This window comes from Piliocolobus tephrosceles, chromosome 13, assembly GCF_002776525.5.
Source record: "Piliocolobus tephrosceles isolate RC106 chromosome 13, ASM277652v3, whole genome shotgun sequence".
Taxonomy (NCBI): Eukaryota; Metazoa; Chordata; class Mammalia; order Primates; family Cercopithecidae; genus Piliocolobus; species Piliocolobus tephrosceles.
Window position 1 is genome coordinate 71,564,181 of NC_045446.1, and position 26,178 is coordinate 71,590,358.

A 26,178-nucleotide genomic window follows, 5' to 3' on the forward strand; every position below is an offset into this window, starting at 1 on the left:
CTTTGAATTTTTGAGAACTGCTTTGTATTCTCTCATGTGGAGAGAACCCAGAGCTGTGGTTCATCTGCCCGGAAGCTGGTGATCACAGGTCTTTTGCCTGGCTCTGAAGATGCAGATTCAGTTTTCCTAGGGTCTTCTCAGGTTCTATCATTTGCACCCCCTTGAGTCCAAACACATTTGGTTCTTCCTAGTTTTCATGTGTGTCTATTTCCTTAATTTGCTTAATTTAACCAAAGACAATTTGGAATTGTCCTGGGCAGTTCGGGAAAATTTTGACATGAGTGAGATTATTCTTTTAAGAAAAACTTCAGGATAAAAAAGAAAAATTTTAAGATTTTGAGATGATACACTGTCCCACTGCCAAAAAGGTAGATCACTTTAAGTTTCTGAGATTACTGTTTTTATTTTTCATATGTTAGGAATTAATAAGGGCCATCTTATTAATTGTAGGACTTGGAATAGTCAAGAGCCTGAATTATTAAGACCAGCTATAGAAACCCTCTCTTTTGATTATATGGGATAAGATGTGTTTTTCTATATATAAGTCTTCTCTTTCTCTGAAGAGGGAGATAACTAACGTTTTAGAATGCTAATTTTTTTAAAATCAGAAAATGGTAATGCAGAAGAAAATATTTAACTATGAGTTTAAGTAATGACCTTTGTTCTTAACTACTGAATAAAAAAAAAAAAACTAGACACTTAGAGTTTTAGATATTAATTCAAGACTCTTTAAAAATCTGGTTTATAAATACAGACATTTATAAATTATATTAGAAGAGTTCATATTAATTTCCCGATGCTAATTAAATCTGTGAATCAATTGGGATGATTTAATTTAGTTAAGAAACCAACATAAAAAATTAAGTTAGTACAGTATTTTAGCTAATACATAAGTTTAATTTTTCATGACTTAAAGGTGGTAACTGATATAAGTAGTTAAATCAAAACTCTATAGAATAGTTACTAAAAACACAAGATTTTGACTATTACCAGCCCAATTTTTTTATCAAGAGAATGGTTATTAAAATAGTAAATTCAATATAACACATACACTGTATTATTTGCTGTGCTGATAAAGTTAATTATGTTCTAAGACTAAAGTTAAAAGCTTTACATATATCATATATTTATGTGTATGTGCATATATACTTATTTAATGATTAGGGTATATTCTGAGAAATGGGTCCTTGGGTGATTTTGTAGTTGTGTGAACATCATAAAGTGTGCTTACACAAACCTAGGTGGTATAGCCTACTACACACCTAGGTTACATGGAATAGCTTATTGCTTGTAGGCTATAAACCTGAACAATATGTCACTATACTGAACACTATAGTGAATTGTAACACAATGATAAATAATAGTCTATCTAAACATAGAAAAGGTACAGTAAAAATATGGTATTATAATCTTACGGTACCATCATTGTACATGTGGTCTGTTGTTGACCAATTGTTGTCATGTGGTGCATGACTGTGTGTACGTACATATATGTTGCATATTTGTTTGGGCTTATATGTATCTGTGTATTCGTCTTCTCAGACTATCATGACAAAATACCAAATACTGGCAGCTTAAGCAATAGACTTTGTTTCCTCATACATCTAGAGGCTGGAAAATCCAAGACTGGGGTTCTGGCAGGGTTTGGTTTCTGCTGAGGGCTTTCCTTCTGGCTTGCTGACAGCCACCTTCTCACTGTGTTGTTACACGGCAGAGAGAGAGAGACTGAGTGAGCATGTTGTCTGCTGTTTCATTTATAAGGGCAGTGATTCCCCATCATGAAGTCTTCACCCTCATGACCTCATCTAAACCTAATTATCTCCTAAATGGACTATCTTCAAATACCAACACCTTGAGAGTTAGGACTTTAACATGAATTTTTGGAGGACCCAATTCTGTTCACAGCAATTCCTGTTTAAGAGAAAAAAAGTAAAAGAGAGAGAGAGAGAACTCTTTGATTTCTCTTCTTAGAAGGAGGACACTGATAGTGTTGGATTAAGAGCTTATGCTTATGACGTCATTTAACCTTAGTTACTTCCTTACTTCAAATACAGGCACATTGGGAGTTAGAGTTTCAATATATGAATTTAGGGAGTGGGGAGACAATTCAGTGCATAACAAATTGAATATATACATTTAAAGATATATTAGTATACATTAGTTCAAGGTGTGTATGCTTTGTCATAAATTGTTTAAAAAAATCAAAATGGAGTAAAATTAGTTTTTTTCTGTCTAATGACTAAATCACTCTGTGATTAAGTATCAGCATATAGCACAACACTTTATTGTGCTATATTTCTTTACTTTTGTCACAATCCTGAACCATTCTAACAAAAAATTATTTTAGAAAAAAATATATTTCTAATGATCATCGCTTCTCAATTCTGTATATTTTCAAAACTATTGCCTTTAGCTCTATTTTGCGTTTAGATTAAAATGGCATATTTATACCTCATCTTCTTTGACAAATTCCCTATTCAAGCCCTAAATGCAGAAAAATAGAATATTTAAGATGTTTTTATGCCTAAACTATATTTGCTAACACAAAGGTTTATTTTTAACCTTGTAAGTTAATTAGTTGTATTTGCAATTCTCTAAATTTTAATGAACTAAAAATTATAAGAGCTCTTTTTATATACCAATTTAGAATAAAGCAATATCTGACAAATCAAAAGAGAAACTCGATCTTCCCAGGTTAATTATATGTAAGTAAACTATGTTAATATAAATAAAATTCAATAATTATTTCTTATATTAAAATAAATATAATTATGTTAAATATGCTATACCACACAATAATTGTTTCCAAATTGATCATTTTTTAGGTTCTATAATACTTGTCAATCAGGACAGTCAGAATATGTTATGATATAAATCAAAAGTTTGTGGAGGTTTGCAATCTATTTACTGTTGATAATATACCTTTCTCTCAGTAATCATTAACTGAATCTTTATTAAGTTACATGATATCACAAGAGAAGACAGTACTCTCTTCCATTTCAATAATGCCAGTTAACATAATATATCAGCCAAAGCTGTTTGTCTTACCACTATAACAGAGATATTTAAGCTATACAAATTGATGTTATAGGATAAATATACATAATAAAGTGGTTATTATAGTGAAGCAAGTTACCATATCAATCATCTAGTCATGATCTTAATTTATAGGGAAACTTCAAACATTTGGGCCAAGAAGGTGACTAATATATGTCTACTTACCTATAACACAATATTGACCAAACTTTAAAGATGAGACTGGGACTGGAGCCAAAATCCTCATATCCTTTTTATTTCCTCCAAATGGATTTTATATAATTATCCTAAAATAGGCTATGGATTTGTTCAGGTTATTGTATGTTTATTTTCAGGATAGAGCAAAGATTTTCCTTATTGGAAAGCCACAGCTTTAACACAAAAATAATTGCCTGACTTTTTTTTTTTTTTTTTAACTTGGCTCAAACTATCCGTTTAATGATGGAAATACTCACATTACTGAAGCTGTTGTTAAAATATTTCCTCTTACTTAAAACTCCACTGCCCGTATCACATTCAATATTAAGGTAAGGTAGAAGGACAATATTAATTCTGAAATTTAAATTAACTGGTATACACCTAAAATAATTGAAAGTAGGTATCCATACTTGTACACAAATGTTCATAACAACAGTATTCACAACAATCCAAAGGACCCAAATAGTTGTCAATGGATGACTGTATGAATGAAATGATGTGTGTTATTACAATGGAATGTTATTCAGCCTTAAAAAGGATGGAGTACTGACACATGCTACCACATGGATCAACCTTAAAAATGTTATGCAATGCTGGGTGCGGTGGCTCACGCCTGTAATTCTAGTACTTTGGGAGGGCGAGGCAGGAGATTCAGACCATCCTAGTTAACACGGTGAAACCCCGTCTCTACTAAAAATACAAAAAAATTAGCCAGGCATGGTGGTGGGCGCCTGTAGTCCAAGCTACTCAGGAGGCTGAGGCAGGAGAATCACTTGAACCCGGGAAGTGGAGATTGCAGTGAGCAGAGATCACACCACTGCACTCCAGCCTGGCGACAGAATGAGACTCCATCTCCGGGGAAAAAAAAAAGTTATGCAAAATGAAAGAAGCTAGTCACCAAAGGTCACTTTTTTTTTTTTACTCTATTTACATAAAATATCTAGAATGAGTAAATCCACAGCAAATTAACAACAACAACAAAAAAAGGCATGTTAGTGGTAGCTAGGGACTGAGGATGGGGAGTGAGCATCCGCGATAACTGCTTTATGAGAGTGAGGTCCCTTTGGGGGATAATGAAAATGTTCCGAAATTAGATCAAGGCAATTAATGTATAATACGACATTGTGGATGTATCAAGTATCATTAATTGTAAACTTTAAAATGGTTAATTTCATGTTATGTGAATTTCATCTCCAAAGAAACAAAAAGAAACAACAACAATGAAAACCTAGCAACTAGTATTAGTCAAATTTTCAGAAACCCCTGAACTTTCATGGCCTAAAGTATTACCTTTGACCTTAATGACAGTGAGGCCAACTCTTGATAGCATCTCTGATCTTTCTGTATGAACTAAGATTCCTAGCCACCACGAGATATTTTCAGCATTCCTAGACACTGACTTATTATATGGTGATATAAGTAATTATTACAAAGGAGTCATAATACACTCAGTCTGTTTACCAACATGTACAATCAGCTTTTCCTAAAGAGCATCCCCTCAAAATTCCTTCAGTATTTTAAACCTAGAGACTTCATCTGTTGGAAGAGATCTCAGATAAAAGTAGCCTGAAGTTTTAAAGAAAAGAGCCTTATCAGGTAGTAGTGGAATCCAGAGTGCTTATTCTTGGATCTGTGTCTTGATTAAAGACATACAGCCATCATTTAATCACCTAAAACTTTTTAAACTGTCAACCTCAAACCAAGAATTCGTAGGGATCTTTAAAACTCCATTAAGTACACAGCTTTACGTATGCCAATTCTAATTATTATTATATAAACTTTTCTCATTTCCAACCACTAGCCCTTTCAAAAGATCCATCGTAAGTAGTTCAAGACCATATTCAAAAACCCTATAAATATCTTTTCCAAAGTCCCCTTTGTCAGACAGTACAAAGACCCTGTCCAAGTGAGATTCTCCCTTGCTACAGAAGGTTTAAAATAATGCAGCTTCACTTGATGAGCAGGTTCCTCTGGTGAGTTTATTTTATCATAGCCTACTAACTATGCAATACTAAAACAAAATTCTGTTCCGTATCCCCCTATTTTTCTCCACATCCCCACTTCCTATGTTATTATTCAGGCAGGCACCAAATCATTCTTGATTTATTTCTGTTATAATCTATAGCAAAATAATCTATAAATCATCTCAGCTGTTACTGGAACATATGCAGTATTGTGAACGAATCTGAATCTGACCACTTCTTCCCATCGCTTACTTGGACTATTGCAGTACCTCTTACTGGATTTCCCTGCCTTTGCCTTTACACTGTCACTGCTCCTCACCATCTATTCAGAGATCTCTGGACAGAGCATGTCAAGCCTCTGGTCAAAACTATTCCATGCCTTTCCAGGTTATTTAGAGTAACAGCCTAATCCCTAAGAGTAGCTTGCATTATCTGCCCCTCCTTTTTAACTCTCAGATCTTACTTTCTACAGCCGTCCTCCTTGCAGTTGCTTCACTACAACAGGCCTATTCCTGGTTGAACAATTCATTCTTCCAGTTCCCAATATCTAAAATGTGGTTTCCCCCACCCCCAAATATCTGTATGGTTTCTGCACCTCCTTCAGACCTTTACTCAAATGCTGCCTATTCATTAAGATTTCCGTTCCTATCCCATCCAAAACTACTAGGGACATGGGATTCACCTCCGCCTCCACTCACCATATTTACTTTGACTCTTAGACTGCTTCGTATTTATCTTTAGCATATAAAATTATATAATATTCTTTTTTGAATACATGATAGTAGAACTTTTGTTTCTATTTTTAATTTTTCTTATTCTGCTCTATCTCCCACACATAGAGCAGTGTTTTAATAAACAGCAGGCACTGCTTCTTAATTCATAAATCTATACATACACTTCTATTAACCTTTATTATAAATCATAGTGGGCAGACCATGGGCTTGTCTCTTCAGCTTGTGGATTCTGATCTGAGACTGTCTGCTGCTGACACTACTTAACATAACACCTCTTGATTTTGTTTAACAAAGAATATTGGCTCGTCTTCAAATTTATTTTCATTCTCAATATACCACAATTCTGATCCTGTCTTTGTTTCAGCATCCTAGTGTTAATGATTATAACTCAAATATACCCAATGAGGCTATATAACCTCACACACTAGCCTGTGTACTATCTAGGTGATATTAATTGGATATGGCCCTGTAATGAACTCAGTTTATTTTTCTTATTTGGCCATCCCAATCCTACCCTTTCAAATTTGAACCTATTTCCCCCAACTGACTAGCAATCTGGAGGCCTGATTGTTTAGTACAGAGTAGGTGCTCAAAAATATTTGAAAATTTTCAGATAAAACACTACAATTCTCTGCCTTTCCTCTTAGATGCAAGCCCTAAATTATTACTATGGAAGCACTTAGCCTGATTTCCCTAGCTCACTGCCTAATACATAAATAGGTCACAAAATATAGAGAGCCTTTATATTTACTCTTTCTAAATAAAGCATTAAAAATGAAATATTTTAGTATAATCAGTGTCTTTGTCTCCCATCAGGTACATTTTGTAAGACTGGGATATCTTGGTATCCTTCATAACTATCACCATGTCTTAGCTGAAGAGAAGTCTGTCTCATACAAGGCAAATGTAGCAACATTCTCATTTCTTAGATCTCGTTGTTACTCTGATTTTCTTGCTCTTATGTGATAACCAGATGAGTCCTTTCACCTTTGTACCTTTATTCTACTTTAATTTTTTTCAAAATAAAATTTTTCTTTGCATTGTCTGCTTGGTTTTCAGCATCACTCTATAGTATACGTGTAGAGACACAGCTTGTTGTGCTGCTTCTCAGCCCAGCACTCCAGGCTCTCCTTTGTTCGGGAAAGGGGTTCAGAGAAGTATCGTGGGTTCTTTGTTGGGGTAAACTGAAATTATGCTTATGGGAAGCATTCACCATGATATTGTAAACTGAGGGTATAAAGGCTACATCCTAGGGGACAAGTTAACTCCACACAATACATTTTAAAAATCTTATTTACTACCAAAATGATGCTTCTGACCTTTACAGATGTTTTATATAATATTATCACTCAGAATGGTATTCTGACCAATAATGATACAAATAGGGGCTCCCATAGACCATCTAAGATAAAAGACATTGACTTTGTAATAGGATACAATTATTTCCTACTTTCCTTATTATTGTAAATATGTCTATCCTTCAGTGGAAAAGGAAAAGACTTCTGGATAATTTTTATAATAATTGATTTTATCTCCTCCTCACCTCATCCAGCTTGGGAGTGTGACCATATAGAGCCATAAAAACACTCAGAGTTTACAAGATTATCTGATTCTGTTCCATGCAGGAGACTCAAAAACAAAGCTCCCATGGCCCCAAAGAAGCACAATAATGACAGTCCACACTGCCCAAGGCCACTGAGTATTCATGTCATGGGTTACTAATGAAACCAGAAGTAGCCTGTTGCCTGAAAATTATTCATTAAGTATTCTATCATTTGTCCTCTGATATATAATGTGAGTAAACAAAAAATAAAAGACATTTCCAAAAGTTTATGCTTTTTTCTAGGTGATTTCCCGGGCTGTCTGTATCAGTGGACTGATGTTTCCTGTTAGCCTTCCTCCCAAGGAACTCAAATGGCAGAGGGATTTCCCTGTTGAATAGCAAATACATACAGTGTTACTGAAACAATTATGTTCCAGGAGATCGGATGGAAAACTCTGTTCTCACACATAGAGGTTTTGTGTGTTGTTGTTGTTGTTTTTCTTTTGTTTTGTTCTTTGCTTTTTGAGAAATAGGGTCTCACTCTGTTCCCAGGCTGGAGTACTATCAAAGCTTACTGCATCCTCAGCCTCCTGGGTTCAGGCAATCCTCCCACTTCAGTCTCTTGAGTAGCTAGGCCTATATGTTTACACCACCACACCCAGCTATTTTTTTTTTTTTTTTTTTTTACTTTTTGTAGAGACAGGCTCTTGCTGTGTTTCCCAGGCTGGCCTCAAACTCCAGGCCTTAAGCAATCAATATGTTTTATAGTATCTATTCTCAACATTATTTTTCTTATTGTTGAAGGGTATGTATGTGTATATTTGTTTGGGTGTGTGTGTGTGTGTGTGTGTGTGTGTGTTAAAAGTAAAAATGGTAAAATATTATAAAAATCATTTGAATACTTTATGTCATGACCTATAATAGTCAGACATATGTAGACATAGTATGCCCTGTAATGACATACTTTTTAAGAATTGCTTTGCATTTCTCTAATAATCAGTGATGTTGAGCTTTTTTACTTTTTTTTGCCATATGAATGTCTTCTTTTGAGAAGTGTCTATTCATGTCCTTTGCCCACTTTTTAATGGGAAATTTTTGTGGATTTAAGTTCCTTGTAGACTCTGGATATTAGACCTTCATGATAAGATACCATCCCATGCCAGTCAGAATGACGATTATTAAAAACTCAAACAACAGATGCTGGCGAGGCTATGGAGAAATAGGAACACTTTTACATTGTTGGTGGGAATGTAAATTATTTCCACCATTGTGAAAGATAGTGTGGCAATTCCTCAAAGACCTAGAACCAGAAATATCATTTGACCCAGCAATTACATTACTGGGTATATCCCCAAAGGAATATAAATCATTCTATTATAAAGTTAAATGCACACATATGTTCATTTCAGCACTATCCACAATAGCAAAGGCGTGGAATCAACCCAAATGTTCATCAATGATAAGTATGCTAAATAAAATATGGTACACACACACCATGGAATACTATGTAGCCATAAAAAGGAATAAGATCATGTCCTTTGCAGAAACATGGATGGGGCTGGAAGCCATTATCCTCAGCAAGCTAATGCAGGAACAGAAAACCAGGCACCACATGTTCTGAACAATGAGAACACATGGACACAGGGAAGGGAACAATACACACTGGGACCTGTTGCGAGGGGTGTGGGAAGAGAGAGAGCATGAGGAAAAATAGCTAGTGCATGCTGGGCTTACTACCTAGGTGATGAGTTGATAGGTTCAGCAAACCACCATGGCACACGTTTAACTATGTAACAAACCTGCACATCCTACACATGTACACTATAATAACTTTAAATAAAATCAAATAAAATAATTTTTAAAAAGTGAAAAATATTGCATCATATTCCTTACTAAGAATGTATCATAGAATATTTAAACAACTTACATAGTGGCAAAATGTCCTCTATATGGTTTTATAATTTATATTCCTCCTAATATATACTATATTCTAGATACTATTCTATATACTATATTCCTGATAATATACTTTATAATTCAACTACTTGTATAATTTATATTCCTACTAGTAGTGGATAAAAATTTCTATTGTCTGGGTCACAAACAACATCAGATATCATCACTTGAAACTATTATCTATTTTGATTGCAAGTGCTGTTATTTTACTGTTTTTCTTCAAATTCATTTACTTTTCAGTTATGTTGTACATTTTCATATGGTTATTATATATTTCAGTGTTTTTAGTACATATTCATTTCCCTTGCCTTTGTGTTTTTAAGGATGCCTATCTTTTACTATTGACTTATAAAGAAGTTTTTACATATTAAAGATGGAAACAACTTGTCATCTACATATAATTTATTTGCTGTTGGCCTTTTAGTTTTGTTAGTGACATCTTTGACATTTAAAATTAACTATATTATCATTTATATTTCCTTTTATTATAAACATAAATATGCTTGATGTGCTAACTTATGAAATAATTTTGGTGTGTGCTGTAAGGGTGAAGTTTATTTACCCATAAATAATCATTTGTCCAAAGATGATTTAGTAGTTATTTAAAAATCTATGGAATAATATCAAGGATTCAATTATAAATTTTATATGCATTTTAACCTTTCCATGTTTTTCCCATGCTCCAAATTGTCCTCACTTTGAACAATAATTTTGCAATATTTTATATTCTAGCCACACTAAACCATCCAAAACTTCGTGAAAATATTTGCAACTTTTACATGCTTTTTTTTTTTTTTCTTGCTATTCCTTCTGTCTCAGTGTTTCTTTCTACTCATTCTATCAAAATGTGCTTATCCTCGTTAAGGTTCCATTTAAATGTCACCTCTTCAATGACAACTTTCTAATAATTTTAGAGAGAATTAATGGTTCCTTTTATTCCACAACTGCACAGCAATAATCTTATACCTCTGCTTACCATTTATTTTAATGCTTACATTATAATTATAATTATTTGACATATTTATCACCTCCCACTTAATTCTAAGGTCCATCTACAGACTCTTTTCTGAATCTTTATTTATTTATTTATTTTTGGAAACGGAGTTTTGCTCTTGTTACCGAGGCTGGAGTGCAATGGCATGATCCCGGCTCACAGCAACCTCCTCCTCCTGGGTTCAAGCGACTGAATCTTAAACAGTACCTAGAATACTGCTGACTATATAGTATGTGCTCAATAAGTATCTGCCTCACGTACAAAAATAAATGGGGTTTAGAGAAAGAGAAGTAGTCAAGCAAGTGGATAAGAAAAGGGAACAATTATATTTTAGGTGCCCGGTATATACTAGGTGTTGCACACACATTCTTGGTTAATGTTCATAACTTCATGAGAATGTATTATCCCCTTGATTATTTAGAAATGGAATAGAAGCAATCAGATAAAGCATACTTTGTCTAAGACCACGTGCCAAGATTTAACTTGGGTATCTCTTACTCCAAGGTATGTCTTCCTTCTTGTGTATCCCACCAAGTCTTCACTCTTAGTCTTTCTATCCTGTATTAGAGATCACAGCAAAAACATATGCCCCAAACATTATTAGTCAAATCACCTAAAAGTACACATTGAGCTCTTTTAGAAGCAATTTGAATTATCTGTTTATGGAATTTTCCAAGGAATAACTCATAGTCATGAAACAAAAACAATTTGTTACCAGATGGTGTTGTCCAGAAATACTACAATATGAGCTCAAAGAAAAGATAGGGCCATGTGGAATGGAATGATTTGGAAAACCTTGAATTTTGACTGGAAATTAGGAAGACAGGGAGGCTATACTGAGTCCATGTGTCAGGGACAATGCTAAGTCTTATCATGCCTCACTGAGTTCACATACAGTATACCCTTTCTGAAGATTCGGAGCCATTCAAGTTGTGCAATGTCTTGCATAGACAAAACACTTTCCCTTATGTGGCACACTTTTACTAGTGTTGTCTTATATAATCCTCAAAATCCTGCCAAGACAGCAGTAAGAAAATATTCATTTATTAATCTCTTCACCTGTTAATTAATTATTCACACGTTGACTCATTGCATCATTTATTTACACAAAAATTTATTGAAGACTTGATATGGGATAGGCATAGTTCTAAGGGCTGTTAAAGGTATAAAATCTGTCTTGACTTGGAGTATCATTATTCTTCTCTTTCAGATTTGCAATTTGATTTCATGATTAGTGCACAGATACACCCAACTACATAGAATTATTGTAGAGCAGGGGAGGAATTGTAATCATATTGTCAGACTCCCCAGTAGGTCAAACCAAATCCTAATTTTGCTTAAAACCTATGACCACACTAGATAGATAAATATGAAAGTTACAGTTTCAGGTGTCTGCATAGTGCTTCTGTCTTACTGGATATTTTATTGTCTCTTATCTAACATTTCCCTCAGAACTCCTGGTTGAACATTTTTTTAAGATTGTTTTCTCCACACTACTCACTAGACTGAACAAAATATTCAAATTGGATATTTGTTGATACAAAAGTGAGAAGCCAGAGACAAAACTTCAGGCTGTGGTGTTGGAGCTGGCTACCTAAAGCACAAGTTAAGGTGCTGATATATTCAGTATTAGGGACTGGAACTCTTTTACTAAATTCAATACTCTCTTAGCTGTACCCTCGAGCTATTTCAGTTCAATGAAAACACACCCCTAAAATGACACAGTGTGGTTACTCATGCAAAGAACACTTGGCAGACCTTTATAGCAAGATCCCATTTATACAGAAATATACCAATGATTCTATTACAACATGTAGAATTATCCTAATGCCAGGATAAAAGAAAGCACTAGTACATCTATTTAAAGAATTTCAGCATAGAAACTTATTCAAATTATGACTTCTTCCAACCTATCTTTGATGCTTAAAATTCATTTTATTGCACTCAGAAGTAGCAGAAACCATGTATTAATAATGTGTCAGGCACAAATGTTACCCAATTTAAAGACATTCTTAAAATAATAACACTAGTATTATTATAATAATTATTGTTTGTCACACAGGATTTCAGGGTTATATAAATTGTACATAGAATAACTATAACTTAACTCATGACTATTGGGTCAGTTTCTTCATCTATAAAAAGAAGCCTATTTTTGTGAGTTTTCCTACAAAAGAGAGTTACTCAAGTAATCAAAGGGAATAATAAGCTTTGGGAATTATAAATGGCTATATAATTTAAGGTGAGGTTTATTATGAAATGCTGCTTGATTCTGATGGCAAATGAGTCTGCCTCACATTGTAGAATAAGGATATCATAATCACATTCCTAAGACTCAAACTCACTTTCTTCTAAGACCTCACTCTGACCACATTTTCAAGGATAAGTAGGTGGATTTGAAACATTTATTTCCTATAATCTGTATCGATTGGCTGTATGTTTTTTTCCTGTGCCCACATTCATAATATTAATGAAATTAATGACCAGTCCTGCTGAAAGCTATTAAATTTACATTTAATAGTTCTTATAAATACAATAATCCATTGGCATGAACCTTAATATTCTCCCAAATGTTATTAATATACATTCCACCTGGTATAGAAATTTCCAGTTGTATTAGTTTGGGTATTAGATCCCACCAACTCTTTAGTGTAGTCCAGGAGGCTTGATGATATTTTATGCTTTGACAGCTGATGTGGAATCATAAAAGGGTAAAACATTGTATCCTTTTTTTTTTTTTTTTGGCAGTGTATCCCTCTGGCTTGAATACTTTGGCTTTGACCTTAAGTTCATGTCCCTTCATATTATCTTAGATAAATGCCATCCATTGAGACACATAAGGGGTTGCCTGGTGCCTTTTTAATCAGTAGTATTGCTTTTTTAGTATCCTGCATTATCCTGCTGATGCTAAAATATTACAGCATTATTTTTCATAGATCACCAACTCTACGTACACCAGTTTAGATTACTTTGCAATTGTAGAGAATACCATTGCACTTCTTTCCCTTTCAGATAAATACAGTTGCATTTTCAACTGATTCTTCTGATCTAGAAACTACTTCTCTAGTGCTGTGTTGGAAAAGGCTAGACATGTGTTTGTATATCCTTCTGCAACGAGTCTTCAAGTAGTATTAGAACATATATTATTAGTATATTGCGATACAGAGCAAAGCTTTGGGTTTGAGTTGAAGTTCTGACTTTAACACTAAATACTGACCTGATAATAGTCTAGTTATTAAACTGCCCTGAGGTTCCGTTTTTCCCCTTTTGTCCAATGGTTATTAAATAAAATGCTTTGTATAAAAAATACGGGACAGCCTGAATGCTGAATGAATTATAGTTGTCATTAAAATTAATAGTAATAACTTCTATTGAATAAAAAGTAATTAATAACTTGTTTTGTTTTGCTTTGTTTAAAGAAAGAAGGTATAGCATAATGGCTTATAAGCTGCATTAGTCAGGGTTCGCTAGAAAAAACAGAACTAATAGGATTGTGTGTGAGTGTATACGTATAAAAATATAATTACTATATGTAATTATATATATATATAAAACATCGGAAATTGGCTCACACAATTATAGAGGCTAACAAGTTCTAAGATCTATAATCAGCTATCTGGAGACCCAGGATATCTGATAGTTTAGCTACAAATGTAGGCAAGCTCAAGACACATGAAAGATCTGGCGGCAGAAAAAAATGATGCCCCAGTTCAAAGTCAATTTGACAGGAAGAATTCCTTATTTGGAGGAGAGGCAGTTGTCAGGCCTTCCACGGATTAAACAAGACCTATATGCATTAAGGAGGGCCACCTGATTTACTCAGTTCATCAACTTAAATATTAAACTTGTCCAAAAACACCCTCATGGAATTACCCAGAGTAATGCTGGACCAAATACTACCCTGTGGCCCAGCCAAGTTAACACAAAAAACTAAACATTATAGAAGCTGTAATGGGTAACTAGAGTAGTTGTGTCCCAAGTATTGGCTTTGAGGCACATGAAGGGTTAAACCAACTCAAGGGCAAGTGGGTTTGGGTGGCCAAGGGCCTGAACAGACTAAAACCATTTCCCTGAGCGCCTCAACTTGAAAAGGAACGGAAAATGTTTTCCCCCTTTTATGTAACTGTGGGAAACATACTTGTTTGGAGGAACGGAGGCAAGATGGTGCACTTCCGGGTTCTTCTTCACCACCAACTCCTCCCGTGGGCGCAAAAATGCAGCCGGCCCCGGTAAGGTGCAGATCAACTGGGCATGCGCCAGGTGACCTCAATCCGAAGAGACCAAGATTTACCTGGTCGCACCTGCGGAACACCCCCCCCACACGCCCGTGCCCCGCCTATTGCCTTTCCACTCCTAGAAAAGCCGCTCTTGGCCACAGTCCCACCCGGTCTTCTCACAGCCCCACTGCTGTCGGGATGTCGGGACTGTGGGAAGTCCGTCTGAGAGCCCCACCGGGGGACTCTGCCGGCCTCCTTTGCCGGAGGCCGACAGACTTCTCCCCTACACCTTAGGTGAACAAAAATAAACTTGCAGTTTTGCTCCTACACTTGCCTACTCGCTGGTTCTTTTGTGCCCGCTGGGCTGGTCTTAGAAAAAACAAATCAGTTAGTGCCAAAGACCCGGGAGGAGACCCCTCCTCAGGCCTCTAAGGATTGAGGAACCTCCTCCTGCTTCCACACTGCAGACGGACCAGGACCTGAGACCCGCTTCCCTCACTCTCACGGCCTCTCTGGGGTAAGTGCCCTTGTCTCCTCTTTACCTCCCTCGGCCAGAAATCCTGCGCAAGTCCGAGGTCCATTTTGAGCCACCAAGTGGCTCGGGAGACCTGTTCAGGATGGAGACGTCCGCCTGAAGGTAATCTCCACTTTGGCTCCATGAGCCTCCAGTCTGTCTCTGCTGGTTCCAAAGGACGCTTTGAAGCCAGGCAGAGATCCACTTCCATTTCCATTGTGTCCATTGTGTAAGTAAAGAGGAGACAAACGGGAAACCCCCCAGTCCAAATTTCCAAAGAGCACCCCCTTAGGGTGCCTCCTAGCCAATTTAAAAACCTTACAGCTCGAACAAGACCTTAGGAGGAAGCGGTTAATTTTCCTTTCCACTGTGGTGTGATCGACCTCAGCAACTTCTGCAACTTCTGCCAGTGGCTAGGCAAGTGGTCCGAAATTTACATACAAGGCTTTTGGGCCTTGAGCTCTCTTCCCTATACTCCTCCTTCTCTCCACCCCCTCCCTTCCTGCCCAGACTCCTTCTCCTCCCCCCATCCAGACTCCTTCTTCCTCCTCCTTATCTACTAGTAATCCACTCGGTCCGTGCCTCCTTCGGGGCCCCCATCTGGCTGTCTTGAGTCCCCTATCTCTGCCCACACCCTCCTACAGTGTTAGCACCTTTGCGAGAGGTGGCTGGGGCGGAGGGGGTAGTCAGAGTACATGTCCCTTTTTCATTGGTCGATCTTTCCAAAATTGAGAAGCATTTAGGTGATTTCTCAGCTAATCCTACCATATACATAAAGGAATTTAGACACCTTTGTCAGGCCTATGACTTAACTTGGCATGACCTCCAGGTTATCCTAGCCTCTACCCTAAACTGACTGAGGTTCTAACCCAATATACCCGGTTAGATCCGGCCTCCCCCACAGGGGCCACCATTTTGACGTCTTATTTCATTTCTCAATCAGCTCCTGACATTCGTAAAAAAACTTCAAAAGGTAGAGGATGGTCCTCAGACACCAATACAAGACCTAGTTAAATTAGCCTTTAAGGTCTATAACTCCAGAGAGGAGACGGCAGGCTCGCCTTGAACGGAAGTTACAGCTCCTAGCAGCGACTTTATAGCCCAGTTGTAACCCCAGACCAGAGAGCACACACCCCACAGACTCCAAGGCTACAAAAGAAGCCTGCCTGCTATAAGTGCGGCAAGGCAGGACACTATGCCAACAGATGTCCGCAAGGTCCCCGAGCCCCAACGCAGCCTTGCTATAAGTGCAAGGCATTAGGCCAGTGAATGTCCTAACCCTCGTCCACCAGCAACCCCGTGCCCTGCTTGCCAGCAGGGAGGACACTGGAAGTCTGATTGCCCCACCCTGAGAACAGGTGCCGTGCCGCCATGTGACCCCCTTTCCCAGGATCCTGGGAGCTCCTTCCAGCTCCTACATCTGGATGACAATGACAACTGAAGTTGCCGAGACTCGGGGACCCCCATCACCCTCGCCGAGCCGCGGGTAACTCTCCTGGTAGCGGGTAAGACAATTAATTTTTTTAATCGACAGCGAGCCTACCTATTCTGTTTTGCCGTCCTTCTCTGGACCTAGCCTTCCATCCAATATCTCTGTAGTAGGAGTAGGTGGAAAGCCATCCACTCCACGAAAAACTCCACTTCTTAATTGCTGCCTGGCCAACAAGTACTTTGCACACTCGTTCCTCATTCCCAGCTAAAAAGGGCCCCTACCGAAAGCAATCAGTGGAAATCAGTTTGGCTTTCCCCCACTCATCTCAAACTTAATAAATTTTTCTTAACTATCTCATACTCCCCAACCTTGCCGGGACCTTCCTTCTGGGTTTTGCCCATATTCCAACAAATGCTTCCATTCCTCATTCCTATACTAATACTGTGCCTTATTTTATTTTTCATCCGTGCGTCCAAATACCAACCATGGGCCCCAACCTTAACGACGCCCCTTAACAGCAGGAAGTAGCCAGACAGACCACGGCGCCCCTTTATCACTATTATCAATAAAAGGTTGGACTGTTTGGACGAACGGAGGCAAGATGGTGCACTTCCGGGTTCTTCTTCACCACCAACTCTTCCCCTGGTGGGAAAATGCAGCCGGCGCCCAGGAAGGTGCAGATCAACTGGGCATGCGCCATGTGACGTCAATCCAAAGAGACCAAGATTTACCTGGTCGCACCGGCGGACCGCCCCCTGACATGCCCGTGCCCCGCCTATTGCCCTCCCACTCCTAGAAAAGCCACTCTTGGCCAGGGTCCCACGCGGCCTTCTCACAGCCCCACTCCTGTCGGGATGTCCAGACTGTGGGAAGTCCGACCGAGAGCCCCACCAGGGGACTCTGCCGGCCTCCTTTGCCGGAGGCCGACAGACTTCTCCCTCACACCTTAGGTGACCAAAAATAAACTTGCAGTTTTGCTCCTACACTTGCCTACTCGCTGGTTCTTTTGTGCCCGCTGGGCTGGTCTTAGAAAAAACAAATCAGTAACTGTGGGAAACATACTTACCCCTCCAAATCCGAAGAATGGACTTAGAGGCATGAAGAACAGCGAAAGTGAGATTTTTTAGTAACAGTCTTGCAAGATCAGGTGTCTGGTGAACAGGCACACCCGGGACAGTCACAACAGGTAATTTATCTCCTAGCAGGCAAGTCCATTCCCCGGGTTCCTCATTGGTCAAGTACTACGGGGTTACGATCTTCCCGTACATCGCCTAAGTTTCATTATACCTCTTATAAGGTTATATACACCCCGTCCCCTTCCCCGCTTAAGGTTTGATGTTCCAATAACGAAACTTTCTTCCCTTTTATGGGTTGACCCCTCCTCTACATTCTGTTTGCTTATTATGACCTTTGAGATGCATGAGCTGTGTGGTTTGTTACTTTTGCAGGCTGACAGCCAGTACTTAGATTTATCATGCCTTGAAAATGAACCCTTAATAATGTTTTCTCACAGTAACTAAAACATTTATTTTTCATCAGATAATATATTCTTTCAAATGCTTGCTTAGGCATTCTTTTTGTTTCAGCCATTAAAAAGAAAATTAAACTTTCTTAATTGAATCCTGCCCAGCATAATGAAGGAATCAGCTAACTCATCCATCTCTGGTGGGGACCATATTATGTAATGAAGGTGAAAATGTAAATGTATGAGTTCATCGAGGGTACCATGTGATGGAAAATTCATAAAAAGGCTATAAGAAAACACAACTTTCTCACAAAGGTATGTCACACAGTGCGAAGAAGAGAGCATTGAACTGGGAACTGGAAGAACAAACATTAAGGATGCATGGCCTTGACAGTTGATTGAATCCCTCTGGGGTTAAATCCTCTCATCTGTTAAATAAAATGATGGCTGTATTTGAGGGTCTGTGATGTTCTTTGTCGAGTTCTAATCATTAAACATGGAGGGAGACTTTCGAAGAATTTTTGTTTTCCTTTTTCCTTGAAATTCTGATACAGTGAATTAAGTTACAAAATTCTGTAGCCCTCTATCAGCACTCATTTACAGAAGTTTATTTAATTAGTATATTATTGTTTATTAAATTATTTTCCTGTCATCCCTGATCCTTATACCCATACCTATTGTTTGCGCCATAGGTAACTGCTTAATATGTATACTTGGATTAATTTGTTTAGGATACTTTTTTCCTTATTTCATGAACAGCTTTTTGCTATACATCTCATTCTTTTTTCTCATGTTCATCTTAATACAATGTTACTATCTGTGTCTCCAGTTTTTTTTGTTTTGTTTTGTTTTCTCACTGCCATACAGTACAGTAAACTTCTTCCTCCCCTTCATCTTTTTCAAATTGTTTAAATCTGGTGAGGAGAAAAGCATTGATTTTTGGTTATTCCGTATTTGAACATCTTGCTTAATCCTGTTATTCATTTTAATGGTTTGATTGTGTTGATTTTTTAATAAATGAAATATTATCTGCAATAGAGTTTGAACATCTTTATTTCTTATTCTTATCCCTTCATACCTTTTATCTTTTCTTATTACAGTAGCAAGAACTTCCGCTAGCAGTGAGAGCAGTCTTCTCTCCTTCATAACCTTAAGCTAACAAAAGTTGTCAACTGAATTGAATTTGAAATTTAGTGTAGGTTTTTGGTATAATACCTTGATCAAGTTAAGGAAGTTATATTCTTTTTTTTTTTTTTTTTTTTTTTGAGACAGTGTCTCTCTGTCACCCAGGCAAGAGTGCAGTGGCACAATCTTGGCTCACTTCAACCTCCACCTCTGTTTCAAGGGATTCTCATGCCTCAACCTCCTGAGTAGCTAAGACTACAGGCATGTACCACCACATCTGGCTAATTTGTGTATTTTTAATAGAGATGGGGTTTTGCCATTTGCACCAGTCGGTTCTGGTACTCCTGGGCTCAAGTGATCCACCTGCCTCGGCCTCCCAAAGTGCTGGGATTATAGGCATGTGCCACTGCGCCCAACCTACATCCTATTCTTAAGAGTAAAAGCACTTTTAATATAAATAATAAATTTCATCAAATATTATTGCTACATATATCATATATTCATGTAATTTTTTTCATTTTAGCTAAATAGTTAATCATGTTGATAGATTATGTGATATTAAAAATAACATTTGCATTTCTGAAGAAAAACTTATTTTTATATACAGATTTAGTCATATACGATTTAAACAAAATTAGACTATATTTTTCTCATACTGTCTTTTTTCTCTAACAGAACAAAGGTTCCATGCTGACTTCAAGAAATAAATTAATGAGCTTTCCTTAATATTTATACATGGAAACATATTGTATAAAATTATCTCTCTAAAAATTCTTATCTGATGTTACTGAAACTAAAATAAGAATAGGATTCTTATCTGATGTTACTGAAACTAAAGCTTTTTTTTCTTTTGGGTGAGAGTAGTTAACATGTTTGATGAAATTTTCAGAGTCTTTAATGTTCATTGGTCTATTCAGGTTTCACATTTACAATTGTGCCAGTTCTAATATTTTACATATTTGGGGGAAATTTATTCATTTTTTGTAGGCTTTCAAATTTACTGATACATATTGGATCCTATAACTGTATTAAATTAATTTAAATTTCTATTTTGTCTATGAGTAATTTCTGATTTTAATTCTATATTTTACTTATTTGGACATTCTTTTCTCTTGATCTCACTTCCATTTCCAAAGAACAGTTTTCAGGTCTCTGAACCTACATCTGTGTAAACTACACGCTCGTCACAATGTCATGTTTATGATAGACCATAAATCCTTGCTGCAAGAATGGATAACAGACTTATTTCTTCCACCTTAATAAGATCTTAGAAGTGACAAATAATTTGTTAGAAGCAGCCTTCTATTTAGAGTTAAGAGATCCAGATCCAAGGAGAGATTACAATTTTTCTCAGTCACGTTTTAGGTAACTTTCTGATTAAGTTTCTTAAAATCACAAAGACTGTCATTTCATCATAGCATATCCTCCCATGGGGTCATCATGGAGATTAGATGAAATAAATCATATCACTTTGTGAACTATGATGAATTATAAACATATTTAGAAAAACGAAGAAAAGGGAAATAGAAGGGAAGAATAGATTTACCTGAAAATGGCACAAAGAGAGAATTCTGAGGATAATAGCAAGCATGGTGAGTAGAAGGAAACCTGGATTTGATACAAGAATATGGACATTTGTGCCCCTCTCTGATTCTTACTATTTGTTTGATTTTATAAATATCTCTTAACATCCCATGTATAAAATAGGAAATTACATTTTGCACATAGGCTTCTTGAAGATTCAAATGAGATACGACATTTAAAAGTTTTATGTAAGCTGAATCATTTTATACAGTAATTTAAATAGAAACACACTGGATATATGTCCAAATATTGGACATATTTTCTCATATTTTCATTAAAAAGCCTCTTCCTATGGCATCCAAGGAAGACAGTATTATTTGCTGATTTCCACACTAAGCTGTAATAGAGAATATAGCCAATTAATTAAGAAGTAGTATGCATTCCCTCTGAAAATAATTGCTGGGCATCTACAGTTAACACAAAAATAGGCAATGTGATGATTACCAGCTCTACCATATAGAAATTCAAAATCCCAAAAGAGAAACCAATTGTGAATGCAAATAAGAATAATAAACAGCAAAACATGCTAAGCTTTATAAGCAAAGTACAGGAAAAAGGGCTATGGGGTTTGATAAGAGAATAAATCACTTCCTAACACAAAAGTCTGAAAAGTCAAGGGGGTGGGTTGTGTAGGAGTTGTGAAAGAAGGGTCATTTTAATTTGGATTTGGATATATCGGAGAGGAAGGACATGTGCAGAGGGAAAAATAAAACATAGGACCTGGGGAGGGCTCAGGCTACAGTGAGAATGGGTGAGTCCCCAAGAGGGAAATGAGAGGGTTTCTGGTTGGGGTCTTGGGGATCACAGGCAAATATAAGTTTGATTAAAGTCTCACATGCCATGCTACAGAACGTTGACTGCAAGCAGTAGGCAATTTGAAAACAAAGAAGGATTTTAACACAAAAATGATGTGAATCAAATTTAAAGGAAAAATGAATGACAGAGAATTCCATTAGTAGGTCTTCAAAACAATCCAGATGTGATTAAATGAGCAATGGATATGAGATAGTGGCAGTGAGAAAGGGTGTTTATAGATATTTATAAATATATACACATTTATACGTTTATAGATGTTTATAGTTTCCAAGCAACTGGAATTGTAATGGCATATGTTCCATAAATCCAAACGCAGACTAATAACAAAGTGACACAAATATGAGTTATTATCATTTTAGAAGTATTGTGTGCAGAAGCAAGGGGAGAAACAGAAGATGACTCGTTAACTTGTACACAAATAAAAACATCTGCCTTGCAGATATCTAGCCATTACCAGTACTGAAGATTAAAAAGACTCATAGAACAACCCTGAAACATTTTAAAGACTATGATAACAAAAACAACTTAGGTACTGAGAACCATAATTCTACAAAATGGGTAGATGCAAGTTTGTAGGTATTAAAAAACAGTTTTTAGACATCTGGCCCTCTTTAAGGAAAAGAATAAAAATGATGTACATAAAATTGTCTTGAAAATAAATGTTAATTTAGATTTTAAAAATAAATCAGTTTTATAACAACAAATTAAGTTTGGTGTTGAATAATACCGGAAGTATCACAGAATCCATAAATACTATATATAATACTGTTTCCTTATTGTTTTTAGTTTATTTTTATCAACTATAATAATTTTATTAATTTATATAGAAAATATTTCATTGAGTAATCTCTCAATTTATATTTTTATTACTCATATAGTTTAATTTAAATTTTTGTTGTATATCTCACCATTGGAATTGCCATATAAATATCAAGACTTTTTTCCAATTTTGGAAAATACCAACTTTCTTTTCATGCATGATTTGTAAGGCCTCAAAGACATTTTCAAAACTTAGCTGCTAATTTTGAATCTTCTGTCTCTTCTATTTCCTATATATTTCTGCTTTTGGGTTGCATAATGTTCTTTGAGCATTATGACTTTCATTTATTTGCCTTCGAGTCAGCTCAGGAGACAGTAGCAGCATTCCTGGTATTGTGGGGGAGCTTTGCTGACACTGGGATAGATATCAGTAATTTTACCTCTGCATCGATATGACTGCACTACATAAATACATTTCACTATACACAAACTAAATGGAGCCTAACTATTCTCAGCCAGATCCCCAAATTGCCCTTGGCAATTCCAACACCCTCTGCCAATAGAGAAAGTAAGACAGAAAGAATCTTGGAGGGGAAAGAGAAAGCTGACCCAAGAGACAGCAGTTAAACTATCCTGTTTTTGTGAACTTAAAAAAAAACAAAAAACAAAAAAACAAACAAAAAAAGCCATGCAAACATCAGCGCCTTGAAACAGACTCCTGAAAGTGAGGGGTCTAGAAATACACACTTCATTAGCTTCATTGTGAAGTTATCTCTGAAAATATAGTAAAAACACATTTTGTGATATGTTTCTATGAAGTAGGAGTTCTGCATTAGATTGACTGAGGAGGAGAGGCCAGCAGCACATCTAGGGAGGAATATCCAGTCTATGATGATTGTAAATTGGAGGTGCTGGAGGAGAAGTAAACAAGAGGGCAATCATCCTTGGAAAGGTAGTCGCTGGGGGATGCTAAATAATTGACTATTAAGATAACAGACCACACAACCTCTTTAAGGGAGATAGATTTGAAGGAAAGGCGCACTAATGAACTGTGTCCAGAAGTATACAAACAGCAATGAAAATGTGGCATGGGGCTAATTTCCTCTCCACTGTGACCATATGCTTGCTGAAGGCGTTAATGGCACTAATTGTTGAGGGAGGACTCTGTGAAGTGCATTTTACCCACTTTGCTGGAAAATATCACAGAAAACATAAAATCTCAAATCTGCTGTTTCCAATCCTTCACAAATCAGACACAATTTATCTGAGGTGGATTTGATATTAAGGGAAAAACCTAATCTCCCATCTGCATGGACCAAATAAATCTCCATTCAATCAAGGAGCAAAGGTTCTCCAAATGAACTCTTCATGGATGGGTAGCTTGTCACCATTTCTGAGCCAAGTTCTGCCTCTGAGTATGACACTCTTGATTACTGCAAAATAGCAAACAGTGGAAGTATAATGACAGGCAGAAAATGAAAGACTTTTGATGCCTAGGGAGTCCCTGAATCACAGAAAATCAGTGTTATTTCATTTCTAAGTAATTGGCTATTTAGAAACTTGGGTTCCACACAATTAGATTATCCAACTAAACTAGAAATTGTGTTTAGATACAAAATACATGTGGCATCATGATAATTAGGTGTGACCTACAGAGTGGACAGCTAAGCAGAGGACCAGATATGACCCTGAAATAGCATGAAAAGAAGGTATAAGGATTTATGGGAAAGAAAGTTCCTCTCTGCAACCCCAGAAGCCAGAATTAGATGTGAGTATTGGAAAAGAGGGAAGCCACTGACAATTTCAGAAAAAATGTAGAGGCAAAAAAAAAAATAAATTGAGGATTTTTTTTTTCTCTTTTTAAACTGATCAATGGACTTCCCTTATATTCTGCAAGACCCTAGGTAGGTAACTGTGGCTATACTAAAACTGTAGCATTTTGAACATTTTATTGCATTCTATTGCAGGAGTGGGAAGAAGAACACATTGCAGAGGCTGAGTGGTCCAAAAAAAAAAAAGCTTCTCCTCTCCACACCATCAAACACTGTGATCACAATGGAGGACTTTACAATCACCATCTTTATAGCTGGTTTACGATGCAGTGACTCTATGTATCAATATAATTCTTTGCCAAGAGAATTTGTACAGTTCAATCCTTGGGTAAATAAAAACACTCTCTGGTTTAAAAATACATATATTTCTACAGTATGTTATTTGCTGATCAAAGGTGGATATTCTTCTATGAGAAGCCATCATTTGAAACTTCCATGACTGGTAGCCAGATTGGAGGTTACATAATGTTTAGCATGCCTGTCAACAGTTGGTGGTAAAATCCGCTTGACTATAAACTACGGAGAGCAGATGGAAAATTGATATTTCTAACAAAAAGTCTCTCCAAGGGCTGCCACTTGTGGGTATTCAGACAGTGCTCTGCCCAAAGGTGCACCAGCCAGCAGAGCAGGGAGAAATAGGGATGGAAATCTTGCCAAGTAGTACTCAGTTGGATCAACCCACAAAGGAGCATTTCTGTTAATCTACTAAAAGATGTTATGCATTTCTGAGACTGTAATCTTACAGACCATATACAAGCAGATCTTTTCATCTCAAACCACCTAGAGCAGTGATTCTTTATAATGGGACAAGCCCAAAAGGATGCTGTGATATTTGTCATACTTTCCTCTACTGGCAGCCCCTCCTCTTCTCGAACTGTGGGAAAGAGTACAGACTTTTAAGTGAATAAGTAGATCTGATCTGAATCACAACCACTTCTGCCACTCAGGGGATGTGTCACCTGGGCCAAAGCATTTAACTTCTCTTGGCCACCTCAAGTTTGGAATCTGAACTCTTCTGCAAAAAGGTAAACGATGGGACCTACATAGCAGTGAATTTTTGGAGTCATAATAGTTTAACTTGGTGATGTTAGCTGTCTCCACTATCCTTCCTCATTCTGAAGTAATTTTGGTTTTGGCACAGCAAATATTCTTATGCTTTTTAATTGAGCAGCAGTTTTGTTTGACATACTTTGGTCAGAACCTTCTATATATAACTTAGCTATTGAAAACACAATCCTGCCATTATCCCTTCTTTTCACTAAGTGAGCAGTTGAGGGTAAAGGCAGTTCTACAAGTTGGCAGCTTCCCAAGAGAAAAGCAAAGAACTTAAGTAATTAAGAGTACTTCATTTTTTTTTTAATGTAGGATTTGTTGTCCCAATTCTTTGAAAAATCCATGTGTATGCTAATATAATTTACTTAAAAATTGTGTAAGCAATGCCAGAATTATTTCTCCTCACAAGACGTCTTCAGTCCAGTGAGGGAAAGAGCTATTTAAGCAATGGCCTATGAACCACGTCCATTATTTATTGATAAATTGATTCTTTCAGTCAATGATATTTATTGAGCATTCGACACAGCTTAAAAACTGAATGAGATGCTAGCGGCAGTGAGAAGTGGCAGAGCTCCTGCATTACAGGAACTTACGACCTGAGAAAAACATATAGGCATATCCATCACTATATTCCTGTGTGATAAATGGTAAATCCTGTGGAGATCTGTGAAATGGGAGTAAGTTATTTACATGTAAAAATACGAACTTTGTTTCCACCAATATTTTAGTATAAAACTCCTTCAAAATATTTGTCCAATATTAATGCTACTCTCACTTCCTTGTCTTTTTTGTTTTACCTGGCCAGAAAAACCATCTCAGCTCTCTTTTGGCAAGGTTCTATACAAGGTTCTACACCTCCAAGGCCTAGTTATATCACTCTTTCTGCTGTGAAACTTTCTCTTAAGCTTTCAGGCAGAATTTTCTGTTCTGCCTAACGTAAGTTCATGTGTGTTTAC